The sequence below is a fragment of the Aquarana catesbeiana genome, linkage group LG08 (assembly GCF_042186555.1).
Source record: "Aquarana catesbeiana isolate 2022-GZ linkage group LG08, ASM4218655v1, whole genome shotgun sequence".
Taxonomy (NCBI): Eukaryota; Metazoa; Chordata; class Amphibia; order Anura; family Ranidae; genus Aquarana; species Aquarana catesbeiana.
The window spans coordinates 266,720,663-266,743,932 of record NC_133331.1 but is presented as its reverse complement, the minus strand read 5'-3'; the positions used below and the strand labels follow the sequence as shown (position 1 = coordinate 266,743,932).

The 23,270-nt window shown below is 44.8% G+C and overlaps 1 protein-coding gene across 2 annotated transcripts in view; it reads left to right on the top strand.

Annotated features, from left to right (window-relative positions):
* Positions 1 to 23,270, top strand: part of LOC141106413 (syntaxin-3-like) — a 98,298-nt gene that overhangs the window by 861 nt on the left and 74,167 nt on the right. The window lies entirely within an intron of this gene.

The following is a 23,270-nucleotide window of genomic DNA, read 5'->3' as shown; positions in this document are numbered from 1 at the left end:
TTATTTTTATGGCAACCCAAAACTACAGCAAATCGTGTAAACCAGAACGCAGCAAAAGGCTCCATGGACTGTGTTTTCCGCATGTAGGGCAGCCCATTGAAATCAAGGGGCCACCCCATACATGGCGCATGGAAAAAAAAAAACGCAGGTTTCAAATCACTGGATGTGATGGGCTGAAAATGATCACTTTGCATCGATCGGCAGCATTGAGATACTTTGGTTAGAAATCTGAACGATCGGGTTATGGGATTGCATGGCGGAAGCAGAGATGCGATCGATGACTTCTGATCAGATCTTCCAACTGTTGGGTTTTTTTAATGTATTTTTGAGGTTCAAAAAAGTAGAAGAAAAATGTATCCCTTTAAATCCTCTGGAATTCAGATAACGAGACTGATTTTAGGAAAAAGTGACAGTGTTCTGCCAAGACCAATGAGATTGTAGGAAAAAGTGACAGTGTTCTGCCAAGACCAATGAGATTGTAGGACAAAAGTGGCAGTGTTCTGCCAAGACCAATGAGATTTAAGGAAAAGTGTCCCTTTTTGTCCTACAATCTTACTGGATTCAGCAGAAAACTGTAACTTTTATCTTACAATCTCATTGGGCCTGGCAGAAAACTGTCACTTTTGTCCTAAATTCTCATTGAACTAGACAAAAAAACTCACTTTTGTCCTACAGTCTTATTGGACTCAGCAGAACACTGCCACTTTTGTCCTACACTCTTGTTGGACTCAGCAGAAAACTGTCACTTTTATCTTACAATCTCATTGGGCTAGGCAGAAAACTGTCAGTTGTCAGTTTTCTGCCGAGCCCAGTGAGATTTTAGGACAAAAGCGACAGTTTTGTGCCGAGTCCAATAAAATTTTAGGACAAAAGCGGCAGTGTTCTGCCGAGTCCAATGAGATTTTAGGAAAAAGTGACAGTTTTCTGCCGAGTCCAACGAGATTGTAGGAGAAAAGTGACAGTTGTGGAGCCCAATGAGATTTTAGGACAAAAGTGAGTTTTCTGCCTAATCCAACGAGTTTGTAAGATAAAAGTGACAGTTTTCTGCCGAGTCCAATGAGATTTTAGGGAAAAAGTGACAGTTTTCTGTTGGAGCCCAATGAGATTTTAGGACAAAAGGGACAGTTTTCTGCCAAGACCAATGCGATTTGAAAATTGTGGTCACGTGACTAAATAGGAGCTCCTGATCAGTGGGGGAGATTTACTAAAACTGGAGCACACAGAATCTGGTGCAGCTGTGCATGGGAGCCAATCAGCTTCTAACTTCAGCTTGTTCATTTAATCTTTGACAAAAAAAAATCTGGATGCTGATTGGCTCCCACACACAGCTGCACCAGATTCTGTGTTCTCCAGTTTTAGTAAATTTCTCCAATGTGTTAAAAAGGAACTTCACTCTACAAATACTGGAGTTGTCGACTTTTAAAAATCAGGTACTTACCAGTGCCTAGGGTCCATCTCTCTTTCTGCAGCCAGTTCTTCTTACTACTGCCAGTCTGCTGTGCCCTTGTTTTGGGTATGTGAACCAACTGTGACCTCCCCTAGGAATCACAGCCGGCTCACTGCTGCGCTTGCGCGGGATGGCACAGCACTGATGTGTACCAGGAGGCTGCGCATGCACAGGATCGCTTAGCACTGACGCGTACCAGGAGGCTGCGCGTAGTCAGGGGATGTGCCTATGTGCATGTAAATTAAAATGAATTATTCTGGCCATTGAAATAAATTAACACTCAAGTGCTAAACGTAGCTAGCATTAATGTGCGTTTTACTCTCCTGGATGCGCTGTCGGGTGGGGGGGGGGGGTTATTTTCTGCCTCTGAATTCCTGTAAAAGCTTATATGTGCTTGGACCTTTCTGATTTAATACAAATTGAATGGGTTATTTAGGTTTGTCCTCATTACATATTATTTGGTAAATCTAAAGGAGATTGTATGGTGTATGGCCAGCCTAACGGATCAAATAAAATAAAAATTGAAGTGGCATGTGGCCATGGTAATGTTCGGACTGGCGGGGTCACTGTGGCTGGGCGGGGTCACTGGGGTGGGGTCTCTGTGGCTGGGCGGGGTCTCTGTGGCTGGGCGGGGTCACTGTGGCTGGGCGGGGTCATGGTGGCTGGGCGGAGTCACGGTGGCTGGGCGGGGTCACTGGGGCTGGTCTCATATAAGGGTTCCTTTTTATTGATTCCAGTGCTGCTCATCCTAGTTCGATGATTCTCATCCAGTTGTGCTTCACCCGGTAATTTCCCAGCAGTCTCTAGAGAAGTGGGTGTGTTCGGGGGGGTTACTATGAGGGGAGGGGGCGGGGTTTGGTTGTGGCTCACACCTCCTATAGGTTGTCGGCAATCACTATTATAGTTTTGTAGTTTGCCTTTCATTACTTTACACAGTCTATTTCTGATTGGTTGCAGCACTGATTGATAACTGATGCTAAGCAGGGCAATAACTTCTCCGCAGGACGTGGAAATCTTGCAAAAAGACCTGAACAAATTAATGGGGTGGGCAACTACATGGCAAATGAGGTTCAATGTAGAAAAATGTAAAATAATGCATTTGGGTGGCAAAAATATGAATGCAATCTATACACTGGGGGGGAGAACCTCTGGGGGAATCTAGGATGGAAAAGGATCTGGGGGTCCTAGTAGATGATAGGCTCAGCAACGGCATGCAATGCCAAGCTGCTGCTAATAAAGCAAACAGAATATTGGCATGTATTAAAAAGAGGATCAACTCCAGAGATAAAACGATAATTCTCCCGCTCTACAAGACTCTGGTCCGGCCGCACCTGGAGTATGCTGTCCAGTTCTGGGCACCAGTCCTCAGGAGGGACGTACTGGAAATGGAGTGAGTACAAAGAAGGGCAACAAAGCTAATAAAGGGTCTGGAGGATCTTAGTTATAAGGAAAGGTTGTGAGCACTGAACTTATTCTCTCTGGAGAAGAGACGCTTGAGAGGGGATATGATTTCAATATACAAATACCATACTGGTGGGATAAAACTTTTTCACAGAAGAGAGTTTAATAAGACTCGTGGCCACTCATTAAAATTAGAAGAAAAGAGGTTTAACCTTAAACTACGTAGAGGGTTCTTTACTGTAAGAGCGGCAAGGATGTGGAATTCCCTTCCACAGGCGGTGGTCTCAGCGGGGAGCATTGATAGCTTCAAGAAACTATTAGATAATCACCTGAATGACCACAACATACAGGGATATACAATGTAATACTGACACATAATCACACACATAGGTTGGACTTGATGGACTTGTGTCTTTTTTCAACCTCACCTACTATGTAACTATAACAGGGGTCTTCAAACTACGGTCCAGGGGCCACATCTGGGCCGCTATAAGCCTTTATCCAGTTCGTAGCTAGGGTGGACAGTGGTATATCCTTATTGCACATTGGCAGACTCTAATGTAAGGGGGGACTCTGATGTAGGGGGGGGGACTCTGGTGGGGCCCCTGATGTAAGGGGGGGACTCTGGAGTAAGGGTGGGGGACTCTGATGGGGGACCTTGATGTAAGGGGGGGGACCCTGATGGGGGACCTTGATGTAAGGGGGGGGCTCTGATGGTGCTCTTGATGTAAGGAGGGACTCTGATGGGGAACCTTGATGTAAGGGGGGGGACTCTGATGGTGCTCTTGATGTAAGGGGGGACTCTGATGGGGAACCTTGATGTAAGGGGGGGGGACTCTGATGGTGCTCTTGATGTAAGGGGGGACTCTGATGGGGAACCTTGATGTAAGGGGGGGGACTCTGATGGTGCTCTTGATGTAAGGGGGGGGACTCTGATGGGGGACCTTGATGTAAGGGGGGACTCTGATGGTGCTCTTGATGTAAGGGGGGGACTCTGATGGTGCTCTTGATGTAAGGGGGGGGACTCTGATGGTGCTCTTGATGTAAGGGGGGGAGACTCTGATGGTGCTCTTGATGTAAGGGGGGGAGACTCTGATGGTGCTCTTGATGTAAGGGGGGGAGACTCTGATGGTGCTCTTGATGTAAGGGGGGGAGACTCTGATGGGGGACCTTGATGTAAGGGGGGGGGACTCTGATGGTGCTCTTGATGTAAAGGGGGGGGACACTGATGGGGAACCTTGATGTAAGGGGGGGGACTCTGATGGTGCTCTTGATGTAAGGGGGGCTCTGATGGGGGACCTTGATGTAAGGGTGGGGGACTCTGATGGTGCTCTTGATGTAAGGCGGTATTCTCGTAGGGATCCTGATGCATGCAGTGTGAGCCAAGCCTTAGGATTGCTGATTCCCCTGGGGAAAAAACCAATTTGTTGTGTGAAGGTGAAGGGGGCCCCTTACCAGTCTGTGCCATACTGTATTGTGTGGACCTTTGTCCCTAAACCAGAGACTTCTAACGCTCCCCACGTAATGTAAACTCTAAAGTCGCCCTTCTCTTCATTCCTCATGTATGGGGATCACTAATCTCCACTGGGACCCCCCCACATAGCATGGCCTGGAGGTCTGTGAATTAGGAGCAGGAAGAACGCTGTAAGGCTGCATTCATACCTGCGCATTTCCTAAACGCCCCACAAAAGTGTGCGTTTTGCAGTGCGTTTCACAAATGTGCTACAATCGCAGGTTGCGCTTGCAGTGTCATTAATTGTTAATGGCACCCTAAGCGCGGGTAGAAGATGCGCGCTTTGCTCATGTTTTGTCACGCAACAAACGCCTGACACTCCACGACCAAAAAAGGTTCTGGAGCTACTTTGGGGAGTTTATCCCATTCAAGTGAATAGGCTGCCCTCGGGAAGAAACGCGTTGACACAAAAGTGCAAAAAAAAAAAAAAAAAACGTGAACAGGAACGCACGTTCCCACTATGCTCAGATGTGAATGTCCCTAAAGGAGGGATGCCGCAGGTGACGGTCACGGCCTATGGGGACGTCGCACTGTAGCTGTGTCTCCCGGTACAGAAATACACAATTTCCGTTGTACGCCTGTGTGCATGAGCCGATGCGCCCCATGTGGCCCCATGATGCAGGTTGGGCTCCATGGCTTTAGATACCATTGACGTCCATAATATAACATTTCACTAATCTAGTGAAAGGTGGTTGGTTTCGAAAGTTACAAACTTTAGGGTTCATACGGCACCCCTTCTGAAAAGCTGCCCGCGGTGGATCGCTTTTAAAAGAGCCTTTTAACCCTGAAAATGCCAACCCAGCCCCGTGCACTTAAATATATGGCGTTCTGGGGCCAACAAATGGTTTAATTTTTGTTGTGGCATTTGTACAGCCCTGAGCAAGGTGCATGCATTTCTTTAGGTGGGCAATTGGGGGGTGGTAAAAACCCACCTTAACCACCTGCCTAACTACCCCACTATGAGAAGGAACCCTTAGAAACTACAGTTGGTCAAAGCCGTCGTCATTTCTCTGGAATCAACCACTTTATTACCTAACAACCATGAACTAGGCGCTGGGGCGATCGTTGTGTATGAAATATCTTGTATGTCAGGAAATAGAAGTGACAGAACAACGGACATTTTGCTGTGAGTGTTGGTTCATTGTGCCAGTTATGTCAGGAGGTGGTTGGCTCACATCCTCGGTGTGTGTGCGTCTTTCCTTATCTCTTATCTGGAAGCAGTATTACCCAACCATCTGATAAGCTGCAAGACCTATTATAGGAGCTTAACTCCTCTGCTACTGAACGGCGCTCACTGAGTACAAAGCCTCCAGGCAGACGGCGAAATACATCGAGGGGAGGAGTTTTACCTGCAGATTTGGAATTCTGTCCATCCAGTTTTCAGATTTACACAGCTCTGCCACAAAGCACAGCCCCGTCTCTGCTTTTTCTCAGCTACAGTTAAAGGCTGCCTTCACACCTAAGCGTAGCATCTTTGAGCATTTTTCTGGCGTATTTACGTGCGGTTTGCGCACGTTTCTATGTGCAACGTGCGCGTTTTTGAGCTTTGGTGTGTAAAGGAAATTTGTAAGTTCTGTATATAATTGTATTGTATTTTGTATGTATTGCACACTGCCCTCACTGTGCACACTGCACCAATAATGTTTTCATTACATATTTGCATTCTTTCGAGTCCTGATTAGAATTAGTCTGCCTATGTTACGTCCCGGATTAGAATTAGCCTGCCTATGTTACGTCCCTTGTTACCATTAACATACAATTGTAATATTAATGTGATACCTACATAATCATGTGTATAAAAACCTTCAATTGCGTCATAATAAAGCAGAACAGTTATTTGGAAAGATGCTGAGCGTATCTTTTGTGTCTGTTCCCTACTGCAGTAGTTATTATTTATTTGGAACCACTAATCAATATGAGGATAGGAGTTGCCTATCTATAAATTCCCATGTCAGGTGTTAGTTTTTTCTATTGGCTAATGAAAAAAAAAAATATCTGTTGCATAATTTGTTGCTAGGTATTTCAGCTTTTTTTAGTTTTTCTATTAGCTTATATATATAATTTTTATTATTATTTATTATATTTCTTTTTTCGTTAGGGTTAGGAGCTGGGGTTAGGGTTATTTATTTATTTTTTTGTTAGGGTGTTATTACTACTACTATTAATAATAATGATAATAATAATAAATAAATGTAAAAGAAATACACAAATAAAAATCATAAATAATAAAAAAAAAATTCAGTAAATGAATTCTATACAGTAGAGCTGCACAATTATTTGTTAAGATCACAATTCCCCCCCCCCCCCCCCTCGCGATCTTAAAACATTTTTCCGATTCTTTCTATGCAGAAAATTCTCTGCTCAAGCCGAAAAGCTGTCAAAGAAAAAAAAGTCTGCCAAGTATCGCAACATTCCTCAGCTCTGAGCTAACTATAAACATTGTAACATTTTGTTCTTTAGATCAAAGGAATTAACTTCAGTCTGTAAATGAGGGAAGGTTAACCACTTCTAGCGGAACTTCAATCATTTTTTTTCAATTTTCTATCTATGAAATCTTCTGGCCCTGTTGTTTTAACTTTGGATAGTAAAACATTTTTTTTTTCTGCCAGTAAATACCTTATATAGACCACTTCCTGTTTCTTGTCTGGAAAAAAGCCTAGGCGTATAAGACATGCTGAGAGTTTGCCAGGAAGGGAGGGGGGATGAGTCATAAGAGGGCCAATGAGAGCCGCAGAGCTGGAGGCGGTGCCTCTGTGTAAATCTAGGAAGTGAACAGGTAGCAGCTTCAGCTGCCCACAGTTAAAATGGATGCAGAGACCCTAGAGAATAAAATGGTGCTTGTTGCAATACTTTATGTCACACTATATTTGCGCAGCGGCCTTTCAAATGCAATTTTTGGGAAAATACACTTTAAATGAATTTAAAAAAAACTAAACAGTAAAGTTAGCCCTATTTGCAGCATTTATTTTTATAAATAACACACAGAGGGAGATACTACATTAGGAGGCAGTGCCACTTTAAGTTCTGTAAGTTGTGAGGTGGGCCCTTCATGGATTGGATTTGTTTCTCCAGGGCATCCCACAGATTCTCGATTGGATTGAGGTCTGGAGAATTTGGAGGCCAAATCAACACCTCAAACCATTCTTGAACCATTTGTGCAGTGCAGCAGGGAGCATCACCCTGCTAAAAGAGGCTACTGCCATCAGGGAATACTGTTTCCATAAAGGGGTGTACTTGGTCAGCAACAATGTTTAGGGAGGTTGTTACATGTCAAGTAAAATCCTTATGAATGGCAAGAGCCAAGGTTTCCCAGCAGAACATTGTCCAAAGCATCACACTGCCTCCCCCAGCTTGTCTTCTTCCCATACTGCATCCTGGTGCTATCTCTTCCCCAGCTAAGGGACACCCCCCCCCCCACGACCATGCACCGATTCATCAGACCACCATCCCCCATTCCACCTTGGTCCAGTTCTGGTGATCGTGTGCCCGTTGTAGGTGCTCTTGGCTGTGGACACAGGTCAGCATGGGCACCCAGATTGGTCTGTGGCTACACAGCCCCAAATACAACAAATTGGGGTGGCCATTTTTTTTCTGCTTTCAACACATCAACTTCAGGGACAACATGTTCACTTGCTCTTTCGGATGCCATTGTAATGAGATAATCAATGTTATTCATTCAGTGGTGATAATGTTATGGCTGATTAGTGTATACATACTGCCTATCTTTATCTGGGACTCTGTTCTTGCATTTAAGGAGAAGTTGTGGGAGGAAGTATATGGCAGGCTGATCTGTGAGGTTTTGGCATTAGTTCTCTCTATATAGACGCGGACTCCACATTTACCACCATGTACTGTACATGTACATGAGTTTTAGGGCAGTGTGGGAAAATGTCCGGTTTTGCATGATTTTCCACACCGAAACTGGTGTGAACAAGCGCTGAGGCTCGGTTCCCATTTCTACATTGCCGGGGAGGAAGGTTTTTGGGCTATTCCCTTCTCATCTGGCTACCGCCATGTCTATAGAGAATGTGCTGATACTAAGAGTTTGCATAAGTACTTTTGCAAATGCTTCAATATCTAAAACCAATCCCTTTTTTCGTGCAGTGTGATGCAATTTGAGCCCATACAAAATGAATAGGCCCAAATCGCCCTGCAAAGAATCACATGCAAATTCAACAGGAATGCAGTGCGATTCCTGTCCGAATCACATGCGGTTTCTCACACCGGTCCTGTGTGAACCCATGCTTGTCATAGGGATTTTAGCCTTTGTTCACTCAGGAGTGGTGCTGGAAACCGCATGCGATTCGGATAGGACTCGCACCACATTCCTGTTAAAGTCGCATGCCATTCTTTGCTGGGCTGTTTGAGCCTTTTTATTTTGTATGGGCTCAAATCACGAAAAAAATAGGTATCGGTATTCATACTCCCCGTTCCTGAAAAAAAAAAAAAATTGGTATCCATGCATCCCTATCACTTGCCCATCCCACTACATGTGAGTGTAAGTAATGACTTCAGCCAGCTCTACTCCACTGGCCATGCTACTGACGCATTTCGCCCCGCCCACCGGGGCTTAGTCATAGACCAAAACGCGTCGGAAGGCGTGGCCAGGGGAGCACTGCTGGCTGAGGCCATTATCTACACTCCCATGTACTGGGCTGGGTGAGTGGCTTCCCACATTCTCTATACACGTCGGCACTTCTGGATAAGTCAAAGGACACCACTGACATAAAATCACACACATAGGTTGGACTTGTGTCTTTTTTCAACTCCTGAGCTCCAGCAGGCATCACATCATACCTCGGGGCTTGGAGCGGCTGTATAAGGTCTTTATGGTTACCACCATGATTTTAAATGAAGACCACCTTTACTATGTAACTGTGTAGCACCCCAACTCCTGAGCTCCAGCAGGCATCACATTATACCTCAGGGCTTGGAGAAGCTATATAAGGTCTTTATGGTTACCACCATGATTTTAAATGAAGACCACCTTCACTATGTAACTCTGTAGCACCCCAACTCCTGAGCTCTATCAGGCATTACATCATACCTTGGGGCTTGGAGGAGCTATATAAGGTCTTTATGGTTACACCCATGATTTGAAATGAAGACCACCTTTACTATGTAACTCTGTAGCACCCCAACTCCTGAGCTCTATCAGGCATTACATCATACCTTGGGGCTTAGAGCAGCTATATAAGGTCTTTATGGTTACCACCATGATTTGAAATGAAGACCACCTTCACTATGTAACTATGTAGCACCCCAACTCCTGAGCTCCATCAGGCATCACATCATACCTTGGGGCTTGGAGCAGCTGTATAAGGTCTTTATGGTTACCACCATGATTTGAAATGAAGACCACCTTTCTGACTGGTGAGGGTGCAGTCTAAGGCTCCCTCCTCGGTTCCATGATCCTGAGGATCCAAGACATCCCCAGGCTCAGGTGCCTTGGACCGGTTCCGCCTTTAGCCCAAAACCGGCACATCCCCACTGTCAGGACAGAGCTCTGTGTTGTTTATCAACACAGGGCTCTCCTCTGTCATTCGCTTAGCCGACTAGTGGGTGCCAGCCATAAATGAGCAGTTTTACTGCTGTCCAGTCAGAAAGCTAGGGGTGTACACAAGACACCATTGTGCTCTTTCTGTAGTGGCGTCGTACTAAATTCCAGGGCTGGATGTACAAAAATACAAATCCTTTGTCAGGTAAAACAGCTCCCATATTGTATTCATCTGTGGATTTAGCAGGTTGACTGGTTTTTCAGCTTCAGAAAAAAAAAACCCCTGTAGTTAAATGAGGTTTTTACGTGTTCCATGGAAATCCCTGGAATGATTATAAAGCAGGTCTGCATCTGCCAAGCTGACCTCTGCTAATGATTTTAATTGAATTTACGTTTGTGGCGGGAGGAAGGAGGTCTCCTCAAAGAGCCACCTGTGTCCTGGGTGGTCATGTGACATAAAGACATGAAAGGATTATGAGGAAGCCAATCCAATCAAGTTATTCACAAGCTGATGAGATCTTTAGTTTGTGACGCCTAAAGCAAGCCCATTGTGAGGGAAATAAATGGGTTTGATGACCTCCTTCTGAAAGTGCTGCTTTCCTGGTGCCCCTGACTCCTACTAATCCTGTATCTTCAGATGTCACACCTCCTCCAAATGAAAGGGCTACCATAGGGAAGCACACAATAGCGCAGGCAGCCCCTGGATTCTTAAATGTGTTGTATACTGCGTGGTCTCCCTGCCGTAATTCATAATTGTTGCTGTCCTCCTGGGAGCTTTGGGTGTTCCCATCACCTTTGTGTGTTTCAGTTCCTCCTGTTACATTCTTCATAACAAATGAACGGAGAATGGTGGGAACCCAGCAGGTGTGCAGACACCAGAATTCGGTTCAGAGATTTTTACCGATGGAGTCCTTAAAAGCAAAGGGAAACTGTCAAGTGGTTTAACATTTGTATGGGCTGCCCTATGCGTGTTTGTGGCCCAAAAAGAAGCTTCTACTCCTTTTTCGGGCAACAGGCTTCTTGTGATTTTTAGGGCTTGTTTACACTTCAAAATGTGACAATGGACACGCTTTTTTTAAAGCACCTGTCACTTAATAAAATGGTTGCCTTACAGTCTTGTTCACACATGTTTACACACGTGTTTGCTTTGGTTAAAAAAAAATATCTCCCATGTCACTTTCTTGGTGCTTCAAAGCACCTCCAAAGCTTCCATAGAAGTCTATAACAACGTTCACTTCCAGCACCTGAAGCTCTTTTTCAGCTTTAGCTTTGCTTTATTTTGGAGGTGTTGCAGATATAAGATATCCTAGCATGCACTGCTAACCAACAAGCAAATTAGAAAGACATCATTAGCAGTCACTTCTGGTTCATGTGTATATATTCTGGGAAGGTCTGGTGCAGACGTCACATCTGGTGTGGAACAGCAGGAAGGTGAGCGGGTCCGGACTGGAGTGGAGCAACTAGCCGTCAGCACATGTGGTTGTGCAATTTTGGGAACGCTATAGAAGAAGGTGACCAAGACCTGGATGGGAACGCTATAGAAGAAGGTGACCAAGACCTGGATGGGAACGCTATAGAAGAAGGTGACCAAGACCTGGATGGGAACGCTATAGAAGAAGGTGACCAAGAACTGGATGGGAACGCTATAGAAGAAGGTGACCAAGAACTGGATGGGAACGCTATAGAAGAAGGTGACCAAGAACTGGATGGGAATGCTATAGAAGAAGGTGACCAAGAACTGGATGGGAACGCTATAGAAGAAGGTGACCAAGACCTGGATGGGAACGCTATAGAAGAAGGTGACCAAGACCTGGATGGGAACGCTATAGAAGAAGGTGACCAAGAACTGGATGGGAACGCTATAGAAGAAGGTGACCAAGATCTGGATGGGAACGCTATAGAAGAAGGTGACCAAGACCTGGATGGGAACGCTATAGAAGAAGGTGACCAAGATCTGGACGGGAACGCTATAGAAGAAGGTGACCAAGACCTGGATGGGAACGCTATAGAAGAAGGTGACCAAGATCTGGATGGGAACGCTATAGAAGAAGGTGACCAAGACCTGGACGGGAACGCTATAGAAGAAGGTGACCAAGACCTGGACGGGAACGCTATAGAAGAAGGTGACCAAGACCTGGAGAGAGTGGACTGACCAGAAAAGGATCAGCAGAGCTGGGGGACCAGAGCAGAAAAAACTAGCAGATGTCACACATGGTGCACAGTGTGGGAGCAATAAAGCGGGAGGTGAGCAGGGACCTGGGATAGAGGAGGTTCAGCATAGTTGGAGGTTACTACTGAGTGAAGGATCAGCATAGTTGGTGGTACTAATAAGCTCGGGATCTGCTGAACAAGGGTACCAATGAGCTGGGGATCTGCTGAGTGGAGGTACTACTGAGTAAGGGTTCTGCTGGGCTCCTTTTAAAAAAAAAAAAATCAGCGCACACACTAGCTTCAAAAAAGTATCACCGAAGCATCAAGCATGTCGAAGTGGTAGGCGCTTTAATGTGTGTTAAAGTCGAAGCAAGTGTAAAGGAGCCCTTTAAGGTGCAATTGCCGCACAATCCTATTGCCTGACACTCGCGGCAGAACCACATTGAAAGATAATGGCGCCCAAATTCATGCCACACTTTGTGCTGCGATTGCCACACGATTTGGATTTTGGATTCCAAACTGTAAAGTATGAATGGAACCTCTATGAGATTTATGTGGGGGTTTTTTTGGGGGTAATTTCTTTTTACTATTCATAGGTAAACTTTGTTGTTTTGTTCTTCTTTTTTTTTTTTTTTTTTTTTTTCTGTATGGTTGCTTTAGCAAAGGACTCTAAATTGAAAAAAAAAATGGCGGTTGAGCCCCAGAATCCACCAGGAAATAGCTTTCTAGAGGGGCGGAAAGGGCTGCTGCTCATCTGGTGGAGACCTAAACCAGTAGACCCATAGAGGAGAAGGCAAGCTTGCTCTGGTCCATACGGGGTGTACGGGCTGGAGCTCAACTGGTTAAATCTTTATGGATTATTCTTTATGGCGATCAATTATTGTAAACTGATATAAGCGGACTCTACTTTCTCATATTGTATGAACCATCTGACCATAAGCCTGTGACTGCGGCAAATCTTGTGAACTCTCCGGCTACACATCCAAAGTTTGCTGTCATAGTTGAGTGTCAAAGCACAAGAATGGATTATCCCGGCTTCGTCTATGCGTATAGACAAACATGGGTGTAACAAGGACTTGACGTGTCCTGTGGCAAAATCTAAGGGGTCCTCCACCCTTTTCTCACTAAAGTGCACAATTTAAAGTGTATCTAAACCAAAGGATAAAAATATAATATAATGCAGCTTAGATGTGGGGGTGGCATTAGAATTTTTTCAAATTTTTTTTACACACTTCCTGTCTACATTGACAAAACTCGCACACCAATGGAGAAGCAGTGCTGTCACCCTAAGACAGGACGAATGCACACATCACCCTTTCCTTTTCTCCATAACCTGGGGGGGGCACGGGTCTGTAGTCTAGAACCGGGGGAGTCAAGAGTCCCGCAGCCTTCTTTACATCACAGCACACACCCCTCCTTACCTTGTGCTGCTGCTGGGAAGAGCTGGAGGCAGAGCTGGGCAGAAGAAAGTGCAGGGTCTGGAGGAGGACCAGAGGAGGTGCTGAAGTCTTCTCAATGCTGAGATGAGGGGGTGCTGCGACTGCACAGAGAGGAGCAGGACCTGTAAGAGGAGTTCTGTATGACTCTCTGCTGCCGAGACGGGGAAGGGGGTGGAAGGAAAAGATGAGCCTCTCCGCTGCTGCACAGAGAAGCACTGGATCTGGTGGAGGAGTTCTGTCCTCCTCTCTGCTGTCGACTGCTGAGAAAAGGTGGGGTGGACATGAGGGGGTTCCGCAGCTGCAGGAGAGGTGCAAGGGCCACATGAAAAGGCCTGGAGGGCCGGTTTCGGCCTGTGGGCCTTGTGTTTGACACACATGGTCTAGAAGTAGCAGGAAAAAATGTAACTGATAACAGTCAGCACAGGTAGATAGAGCTGGAAGTTATCGTCTCATAACATTTCTTGCAGGATCAGCAGGTGTGTTTTTTTTTTTTTTTCTTTTATGGAAGAGATGTAACAACACTTTTAATGGTATAATTTACAGATCAAAAGTTGGCAAATAAGAGACGTTCATTGTTAGAGTTTACTTACACTTTAAGCTCTTAAAGCCCAACTCCGGGCAAAACATTTTTTTTCCCCGTGCAGTGGGGCTGTTCCTGTACTGCATGGGTTAACTGCTTTTTTTTTTTTTTTTCAGGGGCGACAAGAAAGCTTATGCTCACCCGATCCGCCACTCCCCCACGATCCACCGGTGGACTGTTCCTGAGGTGCTCCCGTCCAGAGCAGGATTATGGGAGTGATGATGTCAGGAACAGTCCATGGCAAAAGACCATGAGACCATGGGGGGGGGGGCGCAGGGGCTGTAGGGATTGGTCTTGTGTGGGGAGGATTGGAGGATTAGACAAGTAGATCTATGTTCTCCAATCCCCTAGACAAAAACGCAGTACTTCCTGAAAACACTATTATGGCGAAACATGTAGAGGCGATACTACATGCGCCAGTTTCCGGATACCTTGTGATGTCAAGTCTGGTTTCCAGGTCTTGGAATGTAAGCCGGCTCCACTGAGTGGAACAGTAATGGCAGTAAGCGTAGTAAGGCTGTGTGCATTGGTGGCGAGATACTGGGCAAAATAAAATGTGAGAGCGCTTCCTGAAGAAGCTACTATGGCGAAACATGTACAGGTGGTACTACGTGCGCCAGCTTCCAGGTACGTTGTGACGTCTTGTCCAGTTTCCAGGTCTTCGAACGCACGGTGGGAGAAGGCTATTGGTGCTGAGATACTGGGCACCATAAAATTTGAGAGATCTTCCTAAAGATGCTATTATGGCGAAACATGTAGAGGCGGTAGTACGTGCGCCAGCGCCAGGTACATTAAGAAAGTGCGGGCACTTCTTTTTTTTTTTTTTGCCCGGAGTTGGTCTTTAATGCTTAAAATGTTTTATAATGTATGGCGTTGAGTGAATTTTTAATGTGTTTAAAGTGAAAGTCCCCCCCCCCCTTTTTTTCACAAAAAATGAAAAGGTAAACGGACGCCCCTCCCTACCCCATTTACCTTTTTGTGGATGATGATCTGGCACTGCACACAAAATCGATGCAGAGGTCTGGGTATTTGAAAGTGCATGCGATTTGGACAAGAATCGCACCGCATTCCTGTTCAAATCGCATGCAATTCTTTGCAGAGCGATTTGAGCCCATTTATTTTGTAGCAGTAGTCGGCGGTAAAAAAAAAAACGGTATCGGTGCAACCTCATCTAGGGCCAATTTAGACAGGAGCCAGTTACCTTGCCAGCATGTCTTTGGAGTGTGGAGGAAAGGGGAGTACCCGGAGGAAACCCACACAGGCACAGGGAGAACATGCAAACTCCACACAGGTAGTGTCTTGGCTGGGATTAATGATTAAGCTACGATACTGGTCTTCATTTTTAACCACTTCCACCCCGGAAGGTTTTACGCCCTTAATGACAAGGCCATTTTTTGCGATATGGCACTGCGTTACTCTAAGTGACAATTGTGCGATCGTGCGACGTTGTACCCAAATAAAATTGATATCCTTTTTTTCCTACAAATAGAGCTTTCTTTTGGTGGTAGTTTATCACCTCTGCGGGTTTTATTTTTTGCGCTATAAACAAAAAAAGACTGACAATTTCGAAAAATATTTTTTTACTTTCTGCTATAAAACGCATCCAATAACTATATGTAAAAAATCTAATTTATTCATCAATTTAGGCCAATATGTGTTCTGCATATTTTTGGTAAAAAAAATTCCCAATAAGCGCATATATATTGATTGGTATGTGCAAAAGTTATAGCATCTAAAAACTATGGGATATTTTTATGGCATTTTTTAAATTTTTTTTTTACCGGTAATGGCGGCGATCAGCGATTTTTATTTATTTATTTTTTTTTGGAACTGCAACATTGTGGCGGACAAATCGTAGACCTAACTGACACTTTTTTGGGGACCAGTGACACTAATACAGTGATCAGTGCAAAAAAAAAAAAATGCATTGTTACTGTAAATGACACTGGCAGGAAGGAAGTTAACATCAGGGGAGATCAAAGGGTTAAGTGTGCTCCTAGGGGATGCTTCCTAACTGGGGGGGGGGGGGGGTGGACTGAATGGAAGAAGAGAGAGATCTGTGTTCCTGATTAGCAGGAACACAAGATCTCTCTCTTCCTCTGTGACAAAACAATGGTCTGCCCTGTTTACATAGGCAGAACTTTGTTTACATAGGCAGAACTTTATTTACATAGGCAAACCGCCGTTCGGCCTCCCAGGGCCGGGAGTGCGATTTTGGCCTCCGAGGAACATTTTCTGCCTACCATGGCCGGGAGTGCAATTTTGGCCTCTGAGGACCATTTTCGTCCTACCATGGCCGGGAGTGCAATTTTGGCCTCCGAGGACCATTTTCTGCCTACCATGGCCGGGAGTGCAATTTTGGCCTCTGAGGAACATTTTCTGCCTACCATGGCCGGGAGTGCAATTTTGGCCTCTGAGGACCATTTTCGTCCTACCATGGCCGGGAGTGCAATTTTGGCCTCCGAGGACCATTTTCGTCCTACCGTGGCCGGGAGTGCAATTTTGGCCTCCGAGGACCATTTTCATCCTCCAAGGCCCAGGAGTGCAATTTTTGGTCTTCGAGGACCAATTTTGGCCCCTTCGGACCATTTTTCTGCCTCCCAGGGCCAGGAGAGCAATTTTGGCCTTACTAGGACAATGTTCAGCCTCCAGAAGACAATGTGACATACGGGTACGTTGTTTCGCACAGCCAGGTCGCCCAGCTGCAGTATACATGCGGTGGGAGGTCTGGAAGCGGTTCATAAACTGGTGGCTTCATCATTCAGAACTAGAGCTCGGCGATCTAATCTGCAGGCAGTCTTGTCTACATTCCCACCGCTCACATTCCTGGATCACAGGCTCCTCTGTAGCGGGTGCTGTAGCGATTACCAGCTGTACACTGGATATATCACAGATCAATACACACATTTGTCAGCACACCATGGATCTACAATTGCCGTCCAAAGTTGAGGACATGGAGGACCTAGAGTTGCCACCTCATCCCTTTAAACCCCAACACCTTTGAATTACATGGGTTCTAAGGCTAAGTAAATGCAGATAAAGCACCAAGTGAGTTTAATTACCACCTTAATCAGCCACAGAACCTGTGTAATTAATATGTGTTCAGGTTTAAGAGGGTGAGGTGGCAACTCTAGGAGGACCCCTTTGTGATCATATCTCTGATGAAGGAGTCCTGCACGGCTCTGAAACGTTGCACTTCTTTTTTGGGATTTGATCTCTTTGCAATAAACGTTTTGGACGGCAATTGAAGATCCATGATATTACATAGTAGGTTAGGTTGAAAAAAGACACAAGTCCATCAAGTCCAACCTGTCAGACTGTTCCTACCTTACAGGGTCTCATCAGTGATGGATTGCAATGAATGGGCAACGCTGTGATTTGTACTACTTTGTAGAACCAGAAAAGTGCTTTGCTGTCATTTTCCCATAGAGACGTGTTGGCAGCTCATGAGACAGGATGACGTGACCTAACCACCAAATCCACCCTTTTCTGCTGTAAACAAGGAAACACCTTGGGGGGGAAGGGATTGTCTTCATCCAGAGCCCTGCTGTGCTCGCCGCCGCCGCGTGCTGGAAACAGGTTTCCATTAATCACAATCAATCAACGGAATTAAAAACCATGAAGCTGAACTGCGGCCAAATGTGCCAGCATAAATATTTTGAATTCTGTTCGGACGCTTTTTTAATTAATCTGGCTTTTGGTGATATTTGATCAGCTCTGCGTTTTTATTTTTTTAAATTTTTTGCGCTATAAACAAAAAAAGAGAGCCAATTAAAAAAAAAAACAAAAAAAAACAATATTTTTTACTTTTTGCTATAATAAATATCCCCAAAAAATATATATAAAAAAACATTTTCTTTCCTCAGTTTAGGCCGATATGTATTCTTCTACGTATTTTTGGTAAACCAAAAAATCGCAGTAAGTGTATATTGATTGGTTTGCGCAAAAGTTCTAGCATCTACAAAATAGGGGATAGATTTATGGCATTTTTATTATTAATTTTTTTTTTTTTTTTTTTTTTTTTACTAATAATGGCGATCTGCAATTTTTATCGGCAATAAATTTTCCTCGTACGATTCCAGATCGTACGATTTTCCTTTAGTCAGTATAGTTGTCGTCCGAAAATACAATACAAATACATTACAACACATGACATCACTTCCAATTTATTTATTTTAATTTTTTTTTTTTGTCTGTCGTACGAAAATTTTTGTGACTTTATTAGCTATTCAAATTCTACTTGCGACTATTAAGCGAGAACGGTTGTACGATCGGTCGTACAATATTCGGAATGTGTGTACGAGGCATTAGTCCATAGGGTTCAATATTGAGTTGGCCCACTCTTTACAGCTATAACAGCTTCAACTCTTCTGTCCACAAGGTTTAGGAGTGTGTCTATGGGAATGTTTGACAATTCTTCCAGAATTTTGTGAGGTCAGGCACTGATGTTGGATGAGAAGGCCTGACTTGTAGTCTCCACTCTAATTCATCCCAAAGGTGTTCTATCTATGCTACCCAGGAAACGCATTTAACCCTTTGATCGTCTTTGATGTTAACCCCTTCCCTGGCAGTGTCATTTAGTACAGTAACGGTGCATATTTTTTTTTTTTTTTTAGCACTGACCACTGTATTGGTGTCACTGGTCTTCAAAAAAGTGTCAAAAGTGTCACTTGGTGTCCGATTTGTCCGCCGCAATGTCGCAGTCCCGCTATAAGTCGAACCATTACTAGAAAAAAAATCAAATAGTGTTGTAGTAGGGATGCACCAATACCATTTTTTTTTTTTACGAGTACAAGTACCGATACTTCTTTTTTTTTTTTTTTTTTTTTTAGTACTCGCCGATACCAATTACTGATACCTACCGCAACTGTTTTGTTTACACTTCAGCTGTCAGCAATGATACAAAACATTGAAAAGTCATTTACAAATGAAATAAATTGATTTTTTTTTTGTTTTTTTTGCGCTTTTTCAATGTGAAATGTGTAAATATATGTTAGTTAGGGATGAGCTTCGAGTTCGAGTCGAACTCATGTTCGACTCGAACATTGGCTGTTCGCAAGTTCACCGAACAGCGAACAATTTGGGGTGTTCGCGGCAAATTCGAATGCCGCGGAACACCCTTTAAAAGTCTATGGGAGAAATCAAAAGTGCTAATTTTAAAGGCTAATATGCAAGTTATTGTCATAAAAAGTGTTTGGGGACCTGGGTCCTGCCCCAGGGGACATGGATCAATGCAAAAAAAAGTTTTAAAAATGGCCGTTTTTTCAGGAGCAGTGATTTTAATAATACTTAAAGTCAATCAATAAAAGTGTAATATCCCTTTAAATTTCGTACCTGGGGGGTGTCTATAGTGTGCCTGTAAAGGGGCGCATGTTTCCTGTGTTTAGAACAGTCTGACAGCAAAATGACATTTTGAAGGAAAAAACTCCCGCGGCTATTGCATTGCCGACAATACACATAGAAGTTCATTGATAAAAACGGCATGGGAATTCCCCAAAGGGGAACCCCGAATCAAAATTAAAAAAAAAAAATGACGTGGGGGTCCCCCTAAATTCCATACCAGGCCCTTCAGGTCTGGTATGGATATTAAGGGGAACCCCGGCCAAAATTAAAAAAAAAATGACGTGGGGTTCCCCCTAAATTCCATACCAGACCCTTCAGGTCTGGTATGGATTTTAAGGGGAACCCCGCGCCAAAAAAAAAAAAAAAAAAACGGCGTGGGGTCACCCCAAAAATCCATACCAGACCCTTATCCGAGCACGCAACCTGGCAGGCCGCAGGAAAAGAGGGGGGGACAAGAGTGCGGCCCCCCTCCCTCCTGAACCGTACCAGGCCACATGCCCTCAACATTGGGAGGGTGCTTTGGGGTAGCCCCCCAAAACACCTTGTCCCCATGTTGATGAGGACAAGGGCCTCATCCCCACAACCCTGGCCGGTGGTTGTGGGGGTCTGCGGGCGGGGGGCTTATCGGAATCTGGAAGCCCCCTTTAACAAGGTGACCCCCAGATCCCGACCCCCCCCCCTGTGTGAAATGGTAAGGGGGTACATAAGTACCCCTACCATTTCACGAAAAAAGTGTCAAAAATGTTAAAAATGACAAGAGACAGTTTTTGACAATTCCTTTATTTAAATGCTTCTTCTTTCTTCTATCTTCCTTCATCTTCTGGTTCTTCTGGCTCTTCTGGTTCTTCTGGTTCTTCCTCCGGCGTTCTCGTCCAGCATCTCCTCCGCGGCGTCTTCTGTCTTCTTCTCCTCGGGCCGCTCCGCACCCATGGCATGGGGGGGAGGCTCCCGCTCTTCTCTTCTTCTCTTCTTCTTCATTTTCTTCTCCGGGCCGCTCCGCAATCCATGCTGGCATGGAGGGAGGCTCCCGCTGTGTGACGGCGCTCCTCGTCTGACAGTTCTTAAATAACGGGGGGGGCGGGGCCACCCGGTGACCCCGCCCCCCTCTGACGCACGGTGACTTGACGGGACTTCCCTGTGGCATTCCCCGTGACGTCACAGGGAAGTCCCGTCAAGTCACCGTGCGTCAGAGGGGGGCGGGGTCACCGGGTGGCCCCGCCCCCCCCCCCCCCCCGTTATTTAAGAACTGTCAGACGAGGAGCGCCGTCACACAGCGGGAGCCTCCCTCCATGCCAGCATGGATTGCGGAGCGGCCCGGAGAAGAAAATGAAGAAGAGAAGAAGAGAAGAAGAGAAGAAGAGAAGAAGAGAAGAAGAGAAGAAGAGAAGAAGAGAAGAAGAGAAGAAGAGAAGAAGAGAAGAAAAGAAGAAGAGAAGAGCGGGAGCCTCCCCCCCATGCCATGGGTGCGGAGCGGCCCGAGGAGAAGAAGACAGAAGACGCCGCGGAGGAGATGCTGGACGAGAACGCCGGAGGAAGAACCAGAAGAACCAGAAGAGCCAGAAGAACCAGAAGATGAAGGAAGATAGAAGAAAGAAGAAGCATTTAAATAAAGGAATTGTCAAAAACTGTCTCTTGTCATTTTTAACATTTTTGACACTTTTTTCGTGAAATGGTAGGGGTACTTATGTACCCCCTTACCATTTCACACAGGGGGGGGGCCGGGATCTGGGGGTCACCTTGTTAAAGGGGGCTTCCAGATTCCGATAAGCCCCCCGCCCGCAGACCCCCACAACCACCGGCCAGGGTTGTGGGGATGAGGCCCTTGTCCTCATCAACATGGGGACAAGGTGTTTTGGGGGGCTACCCCAAAGCACCCTCCCAATGTTGAGGGCATGTGGCCTGGTACGGTTCAGGAGGGAGGGGGGGCCGCACTCTCGTCCCCCCCTCTTTTCCTGCGGCCTGCCAGGTTGCGTGCTCGGATAAGGGTCTGGTATGGATTTTTGGGGGGACCCCACGCCGTTTTTTTTTTTTTTTTTTTTTGGCGCGGGGTTCCCCTTAAAATCCATACCAGACCTGAAGGGTCTGGTATGGAATTTAGGGGGAACCCCACGTCATTTTTTTTTTTAAATTTTGGCCGGGGTTCCCCTTAATATCCATACCAGACCTGAAGGGCCTGGTATGGAATTTAGGGGGACCCCCACGTCATTTTTTTTTTTTAATTTTGGTTCGGGGTTCCCCTTTGGGGAATTCCCATGCCGTTTTTATCAATGAACTTCTATGTGTATTGTCGGCAATGCAATAGCCGCGGGTAGTTTTAAATGAGTTTTTTCCTTCAAAATGTCATTTTGCTGTCAGACTGTTCTAAACACAGGAAACATGCGCCCCTTTACAGGCACACTATAGACACCCCCCAGGTACGAAATTTAAAGGGATATTACACTTTTATTGTTTGACTTTAAGCATTATTAAAATCACTGCTCCTGAAAAAACGGCCGTTTTTAAAACTTTTTTTTGCATTGATCCATGTCCCCTGGGGCAGGACCCAGGTCCCCAAACACTTTTTATGACAATAACTTGCATATAAGCCTTGAAAATTAGCACTTTTGATTATTCATGTTCGTGTCCCATAGACTTTAACGGTGTTCGCATGTTCGAACGAACTTTTTTCCTGTTCGCATGTTCTGGTGCGAACCGAACAGGGGGGTGTTCGGCTCATCCCTAATGTTAGTATATATGTGTGAAAATATTTACTAACAAAGCAAACAAAAAAAAAAGTTTTAATTGATTATCGTTTATAAAATAGACGTATACAAAAAAAAAAAAAAGCAGGAAAATAATAATTAAATGGAGGAGAATAGGGAGTTAAGGCTGATTAGAGTAAATTAAGGGTTAATAAGGGGTTAAACAGAGGAACATTTGTTCATCCCCCACTGAGAACTAAGCCTGAAAGTATCAGTTTCAGGTATCGGTGCATTTGTACGAATACCCATACTTTAGCAAATACTCGATATCGGCAACTCTATTTTGTAGACGTTATAACTTTTGCAAAACCAATCAATATACGCTTATTTTTTTTTTTTTTTTTACCAAAAATATGTAGCATATTGGCCTTAACTGATGAAGATTTTTTTTTTTTTTTTTTTTTAATTGGATACGTTTTATAGCTGAAATTTAAAAAATATATATATATTTTTTTATTTTTTCAAAATTGTCGGTCTTTTTTTGTTGATAGCGCAAAAAATTAAAAAGTGCAGAGGTGATCAAATACCACCAAAAGAAATCTCTATTTGTGGGGGAAAAAAAAGAACATACATTTTATTTGGGTACAGCGTCGCACGACCGCGCAATTGTCAGTTAAAGTAACGCAAATATGCCGTATTGCTAGAAATGGCCTGGTCATGGGGGGGGGGGGGGGGGGGGTTATATCTTCCGGCGCTGAAATGGTTAACCCCAACCTTTAACCTAGTGCTCAGGCTTATTTCTGGTAATGAACAAGTTAATACACGTAAGCCGTATACATAGGAAGAAACTCTGACAGCAGTAAAATGTTTATATACCGCCTGTTGCTGAAAAGGCCGTGTTTACACGTATGTGGGCGGTAAGCGTTTGTTCCAGTTCATATGTTTACCCAGGTTTCATCAGTCTGCCGTCTGTGTTCTCTAGAAATCCTGCTGTCCTTTCCTATCCGTATAGAACACACGCCTTCACACGCCTTCATGTTTACTTGGGGTTTTTTTTTTTTTTTCGGGCCTAGCACTCGTGGCTTGGACATTCGTTTAAGCACCAAATGTTTAGGGCGTCTATTGTGTACAAAGGAACGCGGCAGCTTACTGCTGTCAATGGTTGCTAAGGAAGCAGTGGGTGCTTGCTCCTGCCACATCCTTAGCAACCATACGTGG